The sequence below is a fragment of the Paramisgurnus dabryanus genome, chromosome 15 (assembly GCF_030506205.2).
Source record: "Paramisgurnus dabryanus chromosome 15, PD_genome_1.1, whole genome shotgun sequence".
NCBI lineage: Eukaryota > Metazoa > Chordata > Actinopteri > Cypriniformes > Cobitidae > Paramisgurnus > Paramisgurnus dabryanus.
The window spans coordinates 25417931-25432352 of record NC_133351.1 but is presented as its reverse complement, the minus strand read 5'-3'; the positions used below and the strand labels follow the sequence as shown (position 1 = coordinate 25432352).

At 36.7% G+C, this 14422-nt stretch overlaps 1 protein-coding gene and 1 long non-coding RNA gene across 5 annotated transcripts in view; both read left to right on the top strand.

The window, feature by feature from the left end:
- pard3bb (par-3 family cell polarity regulator beta b) overlaps window positions 1-14422 on the top strand; it is a 416763-nt gene that overhangs the window by 69441 nt on the left and 332900 nt on the right. The window lies entirely within an intron of this gene.
- Window positions 4957-11568, top strand: LOC135782524 (uncharacterized). 3 transcript variants are annotated; one of them, XR_010545430.2, is made up of 6 exons: window positions 4957-5243; window positions 6650-6673; window positions 6765-7191; window positions 7930-8088; window positions 8202-8297; window positions 9795-11568. It is a non-coding gene; the product is annotated as an uncharacterized lncRNA (long non-coding RNA). The 3 variants fall into 3 exon arrangements; XR_010545429.2 differs by lacking the exon at window positions 4957-5243 and adding an exon at window positions 5447-6138; XR_010545428.2 differs by lacking the exon at window positions 4957-5243 and having other exon boundaries at window positions 5447-6673.

Sequence of the window (14422 nt, the reverse complement as noted above, 5' to 3'; positions counted from 1 at the left end):
GAAAGATAGGGATGTCTGGAGCTACCAAAATGTACGATATGTGGAAAATGATGTGTTTTTTGAACCATAAACCAGGCATACACATTGTATCATATCAAATACACAAAATAATGTTGTTTTTTAGCAATAAAATAGGTGCCCTTTAAATTATAGTAGGTAGCATTTACTATGCTTCTCTCTGAGATGCTTTTATGCTCCTATTGGCTAAATTGAGTCATAAAGATGGCTGACAAAAAAAAGTTTATTATGAATGATTTTTCAGTACATAAAAGTCCAAAAATGTCAAATTAAAATAGTGCTAGATTTGTGTTGTGTTGAGATGTGATAAACAACAGGCTTTGGAAAAATGCAGTACAGTGTAGACTGTGAGGAACGAGAAAGATTGAAACTTTCTATGCTCTTTCATGCGTTTGGTGCATGTACCACATCTCCAACTTCATGAGCAAGTTGCCAATACCCACACTCCAAAAAAAAATGTTGGGATTGGTGGTTTCAACTCATTGTTGGGTAGAATATGAACAACCCCAATTGCTTTAAAAGTAACCTATTGTAGGTTATTTAACCCATAGTTGGTTCAAATATGGTCAGGTTATTTAAACCATTGACTGGGTTTGTTCATATTTTGCTCATCCAGTTTTTAGAATGCAGCCATTTCCCACCAGATGATAAAATGCCCATTGAATGACGCCACCTAGCATTTTGCCTACACATTTATGCAAAACTCATACACACACATCTGAGTTGGGAAGGTTAAACACAGAAGTATAATGCACCTTTACAATGCAGAATCTTTTATTGTGTGGTATGGTAAATTCAGCATGCTTTGAGAGACTACTGCGCTTCACTGTATGTGCTAAACACATCATGACGTTTGTGTTTACGACACTCTGGGGTTCCAGGGTTCAATGAGAAGGACCTTTGCCACACTACAAAAAAGAAGCTTTAAAGCCCAAGAGATAGAGCATGGGAAGTACAGTTAGAGGTCGAGAGATGAGTAATACTGAGTCTACAATGGATGGGTTTCTCCCATTAAAATCAATAAAGCTGTCTACACTGGAAGCGCCCATTGCAGTTGCCTTCAGATGATGGACTCGTGTTTTTTCGTATTGATGCACTGCACAGCTGTTTTTCTTGCTTATGTCACCTTCCATCTTGAGTTGAATGATTTTATGTTAATTATTATTATATGTTGATTTAGTTAATTGCTAAAAGTTTAATTTGTTGCATAATTCTTGCTGTTAGATCAAAGCCAAACTCTCTTTTGTTATTTCTGATCTTTTTTTTTGTCAAAACGTGCCAACTTATATAAGATTTGACTTTATTAACAAGATTTCTATGTACAAACTAGATAGTAAAGTCTGTGGACAAACTGTGTGTTGGCTTGGCAAAGCGTGGCATTTTATTTAAAACAGTTTGGTCCTTTTTAGAAGTTTATTTTATTTGTGTAGCGTATATTCTTTCATTTGATACATTGTATGTTTATATATTTAAAGAAGAACATTTTCTGGAAGGAATTAAACTTTTGTGAAAATTATAAAAAAATACTGGCGTTGGCTGGCAACTTTAAAAAAAAAATGCTGGCGGGGAAATAGTTAAAGAGACTGACCTGCACTCGTATTAACACGAAATGTGTAGTAAGAGTAGATCAATGAATTGTTTTAGCTCCAAGCTCATACAATCTCATGTTCATCTAAATGTTACTAGAATCACAGCAGAAGTATGTTTTATTCTGGAAGACTTCTTTAATACTTTTTTAATGTATGCAGCAGGTGTTTCGTTTAATTCAATGTTATAGGATGTAATGGATTGCTTTATTGGACTTAGTCATGGTTTCAGAGGAGAGCAGATATCTGGCTTGTTAGTCTAACAGCCTCATTAATATTCTCCTACATGTTAATACAGGTGCTGTCTATCTCATACAGAGACGGTGCATATTAAATCACGCACAGATAAATCTCTCTTACAATCTCTTACTTACAGACTAAGATAAGGATATGAGTTTTAATAATAGTCTTTATTACAAACGCAATTCACACACACAAAAAAAAACGTTTTTGTATCAAATGTCTTCAGATCCTTAAAGTTAACTTGAGCGTAGTGAATCTGATATGTCAAATAATCTTTTGAAAGACGTATCGTAACCTTTTTACCCTAGCTGTTCACGTTTAACATAATCTGGCTTAAAGATTTACGTGTCTTCTGTCATGGTATTGAATTCTGATCTCATCACTTACCTGACAAATCTTTAGTGGCTGGCAGGTGTGTTCCCACAGGCATTGCCTGCCATTCTTTAGTAATGGGTTTTCTGTCCGAGTTTAGATTTGTCTCACTTTTTCTGTAAGAAAAAGCCACTGAAACTAATGTGAGTCTTAAACTGATCTCAGAGTGCTTTTCATTCATTGATAACAAATTAGTTTTATTGCCCCCCTGTGCCCTGCAACAAAAGTAATCACAAATAGACTTAAGCATAAATAAATGTGTACAGTGTGCAGACAGCATTGTTAAGCTTTATTTTATAAGACAGTCAGGAGAAGGACAGGACAGTTAAGGGATAGAGAGGGATTGGGGCAAATTTTCAACATTTTATTCCACATGAGCCAACAGCTCTCACAGTGTATGCCACCAAAAGGTGAGCCACCCATTGTGAGGTAACTCTTACAATATTTTTTTTAACTTTGTATTCCTTTATTTTGTTGATTTGAATTTAATTATATGCAGTTTGCATGCACCCTAAACATTGCAATCTGATTAAAATGGTTGTTTAGATGTACATTCTAAATAAACGTCAAGCGCACAGCCAAGGTTGCCAACTTTGTGTATCAAAATCATCCCAATTAACATTCAAAACTAGCCCAAAAGCATCCCAATGACTATTCACAGCCCAAATACAAATAACTAATGAACGAAATCCTTTCATCTTTAACGCGCAGACAAAAAAAACGACCAGCGCAGTCGTTTTAAACTGTAGCACAAATCTGAATTTGAGTTCATGCTTTATCTTGTACAAAGCTGAGTTGGAGAAAGTTGTTCTTGAGATAAGATAATGTTTCAGATATAGGCAATGAAATACATTTTCAAATGGCACAACGTTATTTTATTGCTTTATGTAGCCTAATGTTATGAAAGTACACATGAACGCTGGAGAATGTACATCGCGTGACCCCATTACCATTAACTCTTTTCCCGCCAGCATTTTAAAAAAAAAGTAGCCAGCCAGCGGCAGCATTTTTTATGATATTCATGAAAGTTAAATGCCTTCCAGAAAATGTCTTTCTTTAAATATAAAAACATACAATATATCAATTGAAAGAACAGACTAGGCTTGTTGCGATACTCGGTGAAACGGTGATTACCGGTGCTTCAGCCTCTCACCGGTTAGATCACTTGCCCACCGCGACACCGTCTTTCACCGTCGTTTTGATATTTTCTTGTAATTAAATAATTTAGTTTCGTTAGAGAGAGCAAACACTTACAACTGAATGTGTCTGCTCCCTGAATTCAGCGAAGCTGAACGCGCATCACGTCACAGAGCAGCAGGTGTCAGATTTCATTTATTTCAGTCAGAGTTTGCGAGGCTCGCGTCATCACAGAGCAGCGGCTGCGGGTGTCAGATTTAATTTATTCCTGTCAGACTGCGCCGAGCAGACGATGGCAGAAGCCGTGTGCTTACTCGTTTTTGTTATAAGATACATATATGATGTTTAATATAGGCGAGATCGTTTTGTTGTTGTGTTTTTCATTAAGAATAATAATAAACCCAGCATTCAAGCAGCGCTTTATGGAGGAATAGCCGGTTGCTTTGCTTGGGACTGGCGGGTTTCTGTCAGAAGTACCTGCGCACATTGACTCAAGCACTTAAACCAGCTGTTGCACTCGCATTTGGACGCAAATTCATACGCGATTTAACGCAGCGTACGCAAGCGCTGGATTTAAACAACAGTTGCATCTAATTCAAAATTGAAAGTAAAATGCGAACTTCTGTTCATTTATAAGCCCCTCACACCCGGTGAAACCGGTAAAACCGGGTTTGTCACGCGCTGATTAACCGGTGAGAAAATTCTGTCACCGCAACAACCCTAGAACAGACCCTTTTCAACAAAAAAAAATATTCGTCCTACCTTCATTTGGTTCTCTTTTTATCACCTCTCAAATATCAGCCCCGTCTCATGAAATTACGTACCTATAGTCACGTAATTTTTTGATTTTTTGGTGATACTGTCACGAATTCCCGCGTTTTTTCTTGATCGTATCACCAATTTCTTTTTATGTGTCATTATCACATATTGGTTACTGAACTGTTTTGTCCTATTTTGTTACCTTCGGTTTAGGGTTAGATTTACATAAAATGACATCCTCACCCAAACCCAACTCTAACCCTAACCTAACACCAGGCGGCAATGGTTTAAAAATCAGAAAGTAAAAAAAATTAATCTGAAAAAATTGTATAAACCAATACTTAAAGTGACATCGCAACGCAAACACCAAATCTAACCCTAAACCGAAGCGAAAATGGTTTGAAATTAGGAACAAACAGTTAAGTAACCAATACGTGACAATGACACATTAACCGAAATTCGTGATATGATCACGAAAAAACGCGGAAATCCGTGACCGTATCACAAAAAAAGAATTAAAAAAAAAATACGTGACTGAAGGTACATAATTTCGTGAGACAGGATAACAAATATGGGTGAAATGTGAAGGACTTTTGATAGAGATCAGATTCAAAGCGATCCGATTGAGAAATGACTACTATTCACGTGTTTACATGCATACTTTTCTCCTGCTGACCGGATCACAGATCGAACTACACCACCCGTTTCAATACGATTGAAATTTGCATCCGATCGACCTCAATCGTATTGATTAAGGTGTTTACATGAAGGCTTTTCAATACGATTGAGCCATCAATACAAACGGATTATTTGGTTGCATGTTAACGTAGCTACTGTCACGCAGCATTGTGCACTGTAAAAAATAAAATGACCATTTGTTCAGAAAACAGTTTTTTTTTAGTTACAGATAATTGGAATTGTGAATATTGTGAGTCTATGTAAAAATCCATGTTAGTCCAACAATATGCAGCAAAATGTTGTAGCAACGTCCTTAACCAAGTTATATGAACATACATTTTATAATTGAGTTGCGCGCGCATGCATCTACGGGGTTTCCTTTCTCATTATCAGCCTCGCCACGTTTTCTGGCTGCCATTTTGGACTTGGAGCAGGGAGAAACAGTTTCAGGTGAGTAATTAACGTTAATTAATTTTAAGCACTTGAAATGAAAAGCTTTTTCTTTTTACAAACAATGTATTTCATTAGTGATGCAAATATGTTTGCGCAGTGGAAGCATAGTTTTCATAAAGACTTATTGTGGCAGGTAATTATCATTTTCACTTTAAAGTTGTAATGTTGACATATAGCCTACTTATATTTCTCTTTGAAATTTAAAATTAGATGTAAGGTTAAATATTGAAATTGAATATGAACTAGTGATTCGGAATCAATAACGCAATCCAATCAGGACCTCGAAGCAAATTATATATTAACTTTACGCGGTTATATTAGCGTACTTAATTAAAATATGGTTTCAGCAAAAAATGTCCAGAGTTAATATTGATGGCTTTTTGTTAGGCTATTGATAATGTGGTGCTATTGTAATGTTTAAGAGGAAGTGGTTGTACTCCGTATTAACGAATTTAAATATATTTTTCATAGTGTTAAACCGGATTTTTGATGTGTTTGACTTTTACTACGCTGTACAGCAATACTGATTCTAGAACAGTCTGCTGTGTATGCTCTCGCTGTACTTTGACGTCATACGCCGTTCAGTCTGCGCAGCGCTCTATGCATATTATGTATTTTCAATCTATCCGTCGTACCTGTGCCTTGTCGACATCACACGAAACCCACGTCGTAATCAACCTCTTTCCAAAGTCTGGAAAAAGCAGTTTACATGAACAACTTCGAGATAAATGCGACTATCGGACTATCACGTGGGTTTGTTGTGTGTGTGACCGAAGCGCCATTTGGAAGGCATCGTAAATTCACTGACTACGCAATAAATAAGACTACTCGCGAAAAGAAGTCGGATTTGTTCCTTCAGCTTCGTACTTAAACTTGTAAGCTCTTGTTTATGGTATGTACATGAACAATTACCAAAACTATAAATCTGCTGAATTCTGTAAACATTTCACCAATGACTGGGTATAGGATTTATTTACATTTTCACCAAACGGTAATTTTCTGTACATGTTTTTCTCTGAAGCATGCTGTGTTCCACGGTGAACACACTACAGTGCTATTTGCTATACTTGCTTAATTATCAGTATATAAAATTACTGACAATATATTTTGTCTCTGCATCAATGCACACTATAGTTAGCACTTTTGTAATTAGTTGTCACCAAATGACTACTTTGCCTTAAGCAGTAAACCTTAACCCATTTGGTTTCCTTGGTGAATGTAAGACAAAGTATAAATAAATTGGAACTAGATTATTATCATGTGAACATGATTTTAAACAGTTTGAAATTAGTTAAAAATGCTGAAGAATATTACCATATTGAGTGCAATATATTGTCAAATTAGTTTTTTTTCATGTGTTTTCAAATACGTTTGTAACTCATGCATTTTTTTCTATTTTCCAGGATTATGAAAATACTTGCCTGATGGTATGTGTAAAGGTGTTTTTTTTTAAATTGGGGAAAAAATCATTGTAATTTTTAGTTAAAGAACTTTCTCTGTCTACCTCTCGCTTTACAGGCTTTACTACTGTGAGTTGTCATTTCTTTAACCGATGCCCGACTTCAGCTTTTTGAAGTGCCACAGTCTGTCGAGTCCCTTATTAGTATTCTGAAGGAGAAACTGCAGTTACAAGGACAGTTCATCTTGCAATTTCAGGACCCTGATTTTGGGAATGCCCTTTGCAGCCTGACTGACATCTCGGAACTGCCCAATGAAAAAGCAGTCTTGCATATTCCCAGAACATCCATGCAACCACACAGATGCTTCACTTGAAGAACAAAAACTTTTATTGATTGATGAAACAAAAAAGGCAAGAAGCAACATGGTGGTCATACATGAAAAAATGGAATTAACTTTTTCCCTGAGAAGAAAAGAAGTGGTAGAAGATCAACCAATGGTTGTAGACTTGCAGCAGAGGTGGCCTGCACTTTTTCTCCAGGAACAGGTAATATCAGGTTTTTCTTTGTTAAAAAGGCTAATTTGAATGATTTTGTTTTATTATCCTAAATTTGTTAGAAACGTATAAAAAATTTTTATTACTTAAAGGGTTAGTTCACCCCAAAATGATAATTTTATCAAAAATCACTTACACTTCTGATTGTCTCCAGATCACATTTTTAGATATTTTTAATTAACACTGTGAGGCTTCTGTCTGTCCGATTGACTTCAAATTGTTGAATAAAACTGCTCATTTTGTTTTTTGTGCACACAAGTGTTGTCGTTGCTTCATAATATTATTATTGAACTACTGATGGCACATGGACCTTTTTTGGCGATGCCTTGTCTTTTTTTGTGGGGTGGTAGGGAAATTGTGAAACAAACTGAAGTCAATCGGACAGACCAAAGCCTCCTGGTTATCATCAGAACACATTTTTTAGATATTTTTGAAGACAATCGGATCACTTGGTGTTTTAGAACGACAAGTGATTTAGTGATTTATTAAAAAAATAGCATTTTGGAGTGAACTAACCCTTTAAGGCACCACATGTAATACACATTTTAACTATCTGTAAATGCCATTTCTGGTGTATTAAAGGACATTGACATTAGATTCACGCTGATTTTGCTACAAGAAGTAGTGTTTCTGCATGAATAGTATTTCAAGTTAAGACGCATGTTTTTTTATCCGGTTTATGCTTTAAGTTTTGTTACCGTTACTACAATATGTATTTGTTATAAACAGATTGCTGAGGAATTCTTCAGAATCCCGGATAACGACCTTCTTGATGTCTTCAGGGCAGCAATGGACCGATTTACAACAAAGCTCTTGAAAGTATACAGAGCTCGAAAAGCTGCATTTGGAGAGGATATGGAACAGCTCCTAGAAAGACTTGATGAAAGGGCAAGTTTAGTTTCATAACTTAACTGTTGTGAAGGTTTATTCACATTAGGTTGTCTGATATGAACCGTTTTCTTACTTTGGCTAATTGTTTGTTACCTTTGTATGTTTTTAAGATGACCGATATTGTTAATCACAGAAGGACTACTGCTTTGAAAGGCCTGCCTTTGTTTCTTTGAGAGGACCCAAACAAGCTGTTCAAGACATGCAAAGTAAGTAGTAAAGGCTTAAAGTTTTGAGATTTGATTATTTTTGTTCATTAGGTTTGTTTAAAAAAAGTGAATATTTACTTGTTCTAGTCTTATATTTGTGAGTCTGCAAATGTTGACTGTTTAATGACTATTAGGTCTGTGACAGTGGCAGTTTTTTTACCACTGCGGTGGTAATGCACAAATTCACCAAGGTGGTTAGGTTAGGTTAAAGGGTAAACTTTATTTTTCCCCGAAGGGAAATTTGTCTTGGGCAAAGGTGCTACAGTGTTGTTCTGAACAGACAATAAAAAAACCCAAACATTAATAATAATAATAATAAACAAAAATACATCCATTAATAAATCTAAAATGTTAAGTGTGTATACACGATGCTTTAATATGTTGTGTGGACATTATTTTTTGGTAGAGTTCAGCATTTTTATCGAGGCAGGAACAAATGAAAGCTTCAATCTGTTAGTTTTGCATATTGGCATTCTTGGTGCGGTGGTTATAGATTGTGTTTGTGAAATTCTTTCTCTGCTGGTGGGTGCTCGTCACAGGGTCAGGCAATGCTTAGGTTACTTAGCAACGAAAGGCGTTTTGAAGAGGGGGAAAGCGGCGCGATCATGTTTTCCGTGTGGTTTTAGACGCGACGTGAAGTAAATAAAAAAAAAAAAAAAAAGTTAAGCAACTGTGCGTATGTACTTGGCCATTTCGTCGGCTGCTCAAGCCGAGCCCCAGAGGACCCAGGGGATCGCCGCATATCTGCGTGTTTATTGTAGCACTTACACTCATGAAACAACAAGTGAGAAACCTTTTTTGGGTTATAATGTTTCCGGAGGCGCTGAAAACGCGTTCTGATGGTATACTGGTAGCGCAGATTGATACTTTTTCGCAACTTTAAGTGACCAAGCCAGAACAGCCGTTTCTCAATCCAAAGGCTGCAGCCTTCAGTGGTCGCATATGCAGGCTGCATGTCATCAAGCCTGGTTTATTATTTTCAGACATTTGCAAGTCATAAGCATATTAGAACATTTGCAAGTCATAAGCATATTACAACAATGTATGATTATCAAAGAATAATAGTCAACTTTATAATTGTTAATGTTATGAAATAAGACATCTTGATGACGCATGCAGCTTGCAAATGCGACCTCCGGAGGCTACAGTCTTCGAATTGAGAAACGGCCAATATCTTGCCTCATTGTTCTGCTCCCAAGCCAGCTACATCACTGATATCAGTTGTCTTTCCTTGCAAATAGAGCATTAACTCTGGGTCTGCGGGCTGTTTGCGTTAACACTAACCTTAAGACATCTCACTGGGCAAGATTATACTTTTATATTTTTTATAATTTGTGACATGCACACTTCCCGACCGTGGGTTGCACTCCACCACCGCGGTGGTTCTGTGGTAATTACAACCATCCCAGCCCTAATGACTATTGACTTTTATAGTCTATTATGGATAGAATGCAACTACAAAATATCTGTTCTAATAGATTATTGTTTGTGTAACAGGACAACGAAGATGGGGCAAAAGGAGTGTCTATTGCCATTCTGTGTGTTTTGGAAGATGAGACCCAGGGACCATCACCAGAGGTTGTAAACATTGCTGTTGTGTTGGAGCAGGTCGTCGTTTTGAAAGATCTCCCAGATATTTCTACTGCTCTTGCATACCTTTTTGGCCTTCTGTATGCATTAAACATGTCCTATCCTCAAGCTCTTAAGTACACTTTTGACACCATTCAGAATGTTTTCATGGAGCTGGGATCTGGATGCACCAAACGTGTACTTTCTCTGAAGAACAAACTGTTGTAAAGAAAATCAGAACCGTGTTTTTGGATTCTTTTTGATGTTCATTTGTTTTAAGACCTAAAGTTCGCTTGGATACAAGGTCTGGGGATTCTTAGTTGGCATCTCTATTTCTTGTTACAGATGTCAAACTGTTCCAAATGCACCAAACGTGTGCTTTCTCTGAAGAACAAACTGTTGTAAAGAAAATCAGAACAGTGTTTTGGGATCCTTTTTGGGATTCATTTGTTAATAGACCTAAAGTGCAGCTTGGATACAACGTGATTCTTTTAGGTGACATCTATTTTGCTTGTCATAAGATGCATAAGACTGTTCTTAAAGAGTAACTAAACCCTAAACCAACTTTTTTTAGTTAATGATCTGTAAGAATGATGCTTAATTAGTGCTGCTCATTGATTTTAGTAAGTTTTTTGACATTTGGATATAAAGTGTTTCAATACTGCAATATATAGTGTAAAAACATCTGAGTGCTGCCCTCTTCAGGTTGAACGGTGGCTACTGCAGTTGAATTTTCCTATTGGATGTTGGGTTCAAAAAATTACTCGTGACGTAAACAGATTCAAGCTCACCACGCCCTTGTTACGATCTCAACACACACTTGGTACGAGCTTTAGTTCGTCATCTCTATCTCCGTTGGGATCTGCCCACTTTTCTTGCATTTTTCAAATATTGCCAGTGGGTGGAGTCACGCTCTGACCGGGGTTTAGTTACCCTTTAAAGTGTATATAATTGTAATTTTGTATTACATCATACCATACCAGGTTAGTGGTTTCAGTAAGCATGTCTGCTCTTATAACTGGTTGTTTAAAATTGAAATTGTTAAAGGGATAGTTTATCCAAAAATGAAAATTGTCACATTTTGTCACTCTTATTTTTTTACAAATGTCTTCATTTTGAGGAACAGGAAGAAAGATGCTTTGAGGAATGTTTGTAACCAAACCGTTCATGAGCCTCATTCATTTTCATAGTAGGAAAAAATAATACTTTAGAAATGAATGGGGCTCATGATCTGTTTTTAGGGCTCATGATCTGTTTGGTTACAAACATTCCTCAAAATATCTTATGTTCATCAAATCAAATACATTTATACAGGTTTGTAACAACATGGGAGTAAGAAAATGACACAATTTTCATTTTTGGGTGAACTATCCTTTTAAATAAAACTGTACAAGTGTTTTAAATGTTGGTTTAAATGGGGTAATTTGAAAAGGTTTAGATTACAGAACATGTCAAGGCATTAAAAACACTATTGTTGGATAAAAACAAAAATCCTAAATTGATACAAGTTTTATGCTGTTACAGTTAAGTGATTGTCTGTATGCTTCGTGTATGCAAAATTTAAGTTCCTACTGAAGATGGAATCTAGACTTTTTAAAGTGCAGCTGCTGTGTCACAACTTTAAAAAAAAGTTAAATGTTGTGAAGAGTTTGGGGTTGTGTAGCATCTTATTTCTAATTGAAATAAATTATGCTAAAAAGAATTGTTTTTGACCTGTCTTTATTTTGCCAATTGAACATTTCTCATCCACAAAACATAAAAAAGCGAATTAACTGAACAACAGCAATTGCGGTGACATAAATATCATTATTAGGAAAATTTAAAAATCAAAATTGCATAAACAAGCAAGTGTTAGTTGGCAAACATGCATAATAATTTTGCTAATTGAAAATTCTTCATCCACAGAACATAAAAAAGCTAATTAACTGAACAACAGTAATTGGTGTAAAACAAAAATCTTAATTAGGAAAATAAGAAAATCAGAATTGCAAAAACAAGCAAGTGTTAGTTGGCTGAACATCTTATTATTACTATGTGTAATTATTTAAAATACATTGAGACAACGCAAAAGTCTTAATGCATCAGGTTGACTCACTTTTTTACGTTTTCACAGCAAATTTTTTTTTACAGTGTGTCCAACGAATACATCACACTAATTCATCAGAGACTCATCTTGAATTTTTCATATACATCTGCATCACTTTGCTGCTTTTCATTGGACACCTCAGTCTCTATGTACGAAGGAAGTAACCTGCAATACCCTCCCCTTATCTCACCCTGAAATCATTGTCCCTTCGGTTAATGGAGTCGCTTTTGTTATTGTGCTTGACAGGTTCTGACTCTGCCTTCAGATGTAATTTGCCATCGATCTTGCCCAATTTACAGACCTGTGCTCGCACACCCGCTGACAGGCACCCGTGTGTCTGTGTAACCCTGTGGCTGTAACATCTTTCTCTGTGGCTCAGTCTTAAACTGTCATACGAGGTAATTAACGCCTATAGACCTATACCGAAATAACAGTAATTACCGTTTGTAGGGCGACTATGGCACTCCGACTCCAACTGAATGAGATATCGATGAGCTCTCCACCACAAAGCCACGTCTACATAAGGAACTAGCCGGATAATCCATATTCAAACACTTAGCCTTTGGACTGCACGTATGAACGGCACTGTATAAATGAATTATTATATTGCTTAAATCAAGTGCAATGCAGTTGTAGGATGACAAGTACAATGCTTTAATTGAGGGTCTTTATTGAGAGGGATGGACCTTTTTATTTTGAAGACTTTGTGGGGACAGAGAGTAAGAGGTGGCTATTTACCTTGTCAAGCAGTTCCACTTGATAACAGACTATTGATCCAATTTTGGAGTCTGTACGGTACGCTTCAGTACTGGTTCTCTGTGAAGCCTATGGGTTGGTTGATGGTGTATGTGTGTTTGCCGTGTGGGGATGTAAACCAGCCCAGGTTCAGCAGGCTCATGATTGGGTAATCGAGCTGATGGATTTAGCTCATTTGGCTAAAGTAAGTTTGGACACATTTGTTCTACTTGTGTAGGTGCTTCTACAGAGGTAGCGCTGTGATTTAATAGCCAGAGTTAAAATAAGTGCCTGTATTGAGTAGTCTCCCGCTGCAGGCCTGTGCTTTTGCCCACATGTCTTCATTTCCTCAGGTTTGCTTAGAATTTATCCAATTACATCTCAAGAAACAGAATGACTTCGGCTTTTTCATTTCAGGCAAAGGTTATTTGGACAATCCACTATGTGGAGTTTAAAGTAAAAACAACCGTGGGAAACAAATGTGCGTTGTGTCAGAGCTGTGGTCTCATAGGCTCAGATGCTTTATTTAATGTAAATTTATAGGAGTTTGTACTACAGTTCATGTTTGTTGAACAATGCAATGTGGACAAATTAAATGCTAAAGGTTTATACCTTAAAGTTGTATTGTGTAACTTTTAAAAGGATCTCTAGACAGAAATGCAATATCATATACAAAACTTTGTTATGAGTAGTGTATAATGACCTTACATAATGAACTGTATTTATTAGCTCAGAATGAGCCGTTTTTATCTACATACACAGCAGATCTCCTTACATGGAAGCCGCCGTCATGTTTCTACAGTAGCCCTAAACAGACAAAAAGTTCAACAGAGCGCGTTTCGTCCCTACATTAACTCACCCAACGACATGTTTGTCCTGTGCCGACTACCATGTACAGGGTTTCCCCCAGTACATTTCAGTTTGGGCGGCCCGCCTAAGCTTGGAAACCCTACCACCTTAACTAGGTCGTCAAAAAAAATAAACATAAAAAACTTAAATTAGCTGCACAAAAGGCCGTCAAGTTCATCTCGGAGAATAGTGCGGACGCGCTTCACACCGCAAGTGTGCACGCGCATCACACAGGCGAAATGAGATAAAGACATGAAATTCGTCATTTCTGGAGGATAGCCAGTTGATAAAACACGTGTCCATGAGAATTGTAAGTGGACTTATGTTTTGGGTTTATTTCAGTCTGTTATTGTATTAGTCTATAGTTCTTGCACATTTAAAGTAAGTTAGCTGGTGATTTTGTTGTTTAAGAAAAACCTGCTAAGGTTTCACGTGCCTGTTGATTAGATATAATTGTTGAGCGCTCTTGCTGACATTATTTATGTGCATTATTTACATGCTACAGTAGGTACACTCCTTTAAGATAATGTAATTAATAGTGGGAAATAATCAGTTTGTAAAATTTTTGCCTTTTTAAAAATTTTCTGTCATAGTTTCTTCAAAATTAAGTTTTATTTGAGTGTTTTAAATAAAAATATTTACATTTTCATCATGACGCATACGCCCCGCCCCTTTGATTGCCACGCCCTCGGCCTTTCCAACCTACCACGTTAACAAATTTTCTGCGGAAAACCCTGATATGTGTTTTAAAATTTAGGGGTGAGCTGTTGGTTGCAATATCACAATCTGACCATTAGATGTCACAAAAATTTACACACAGCACTTTTAAGGGGCCAAGTGTTTAAACGTGGCTGAAAACGCCCAACAGATGCCGACTGTGGGTGCT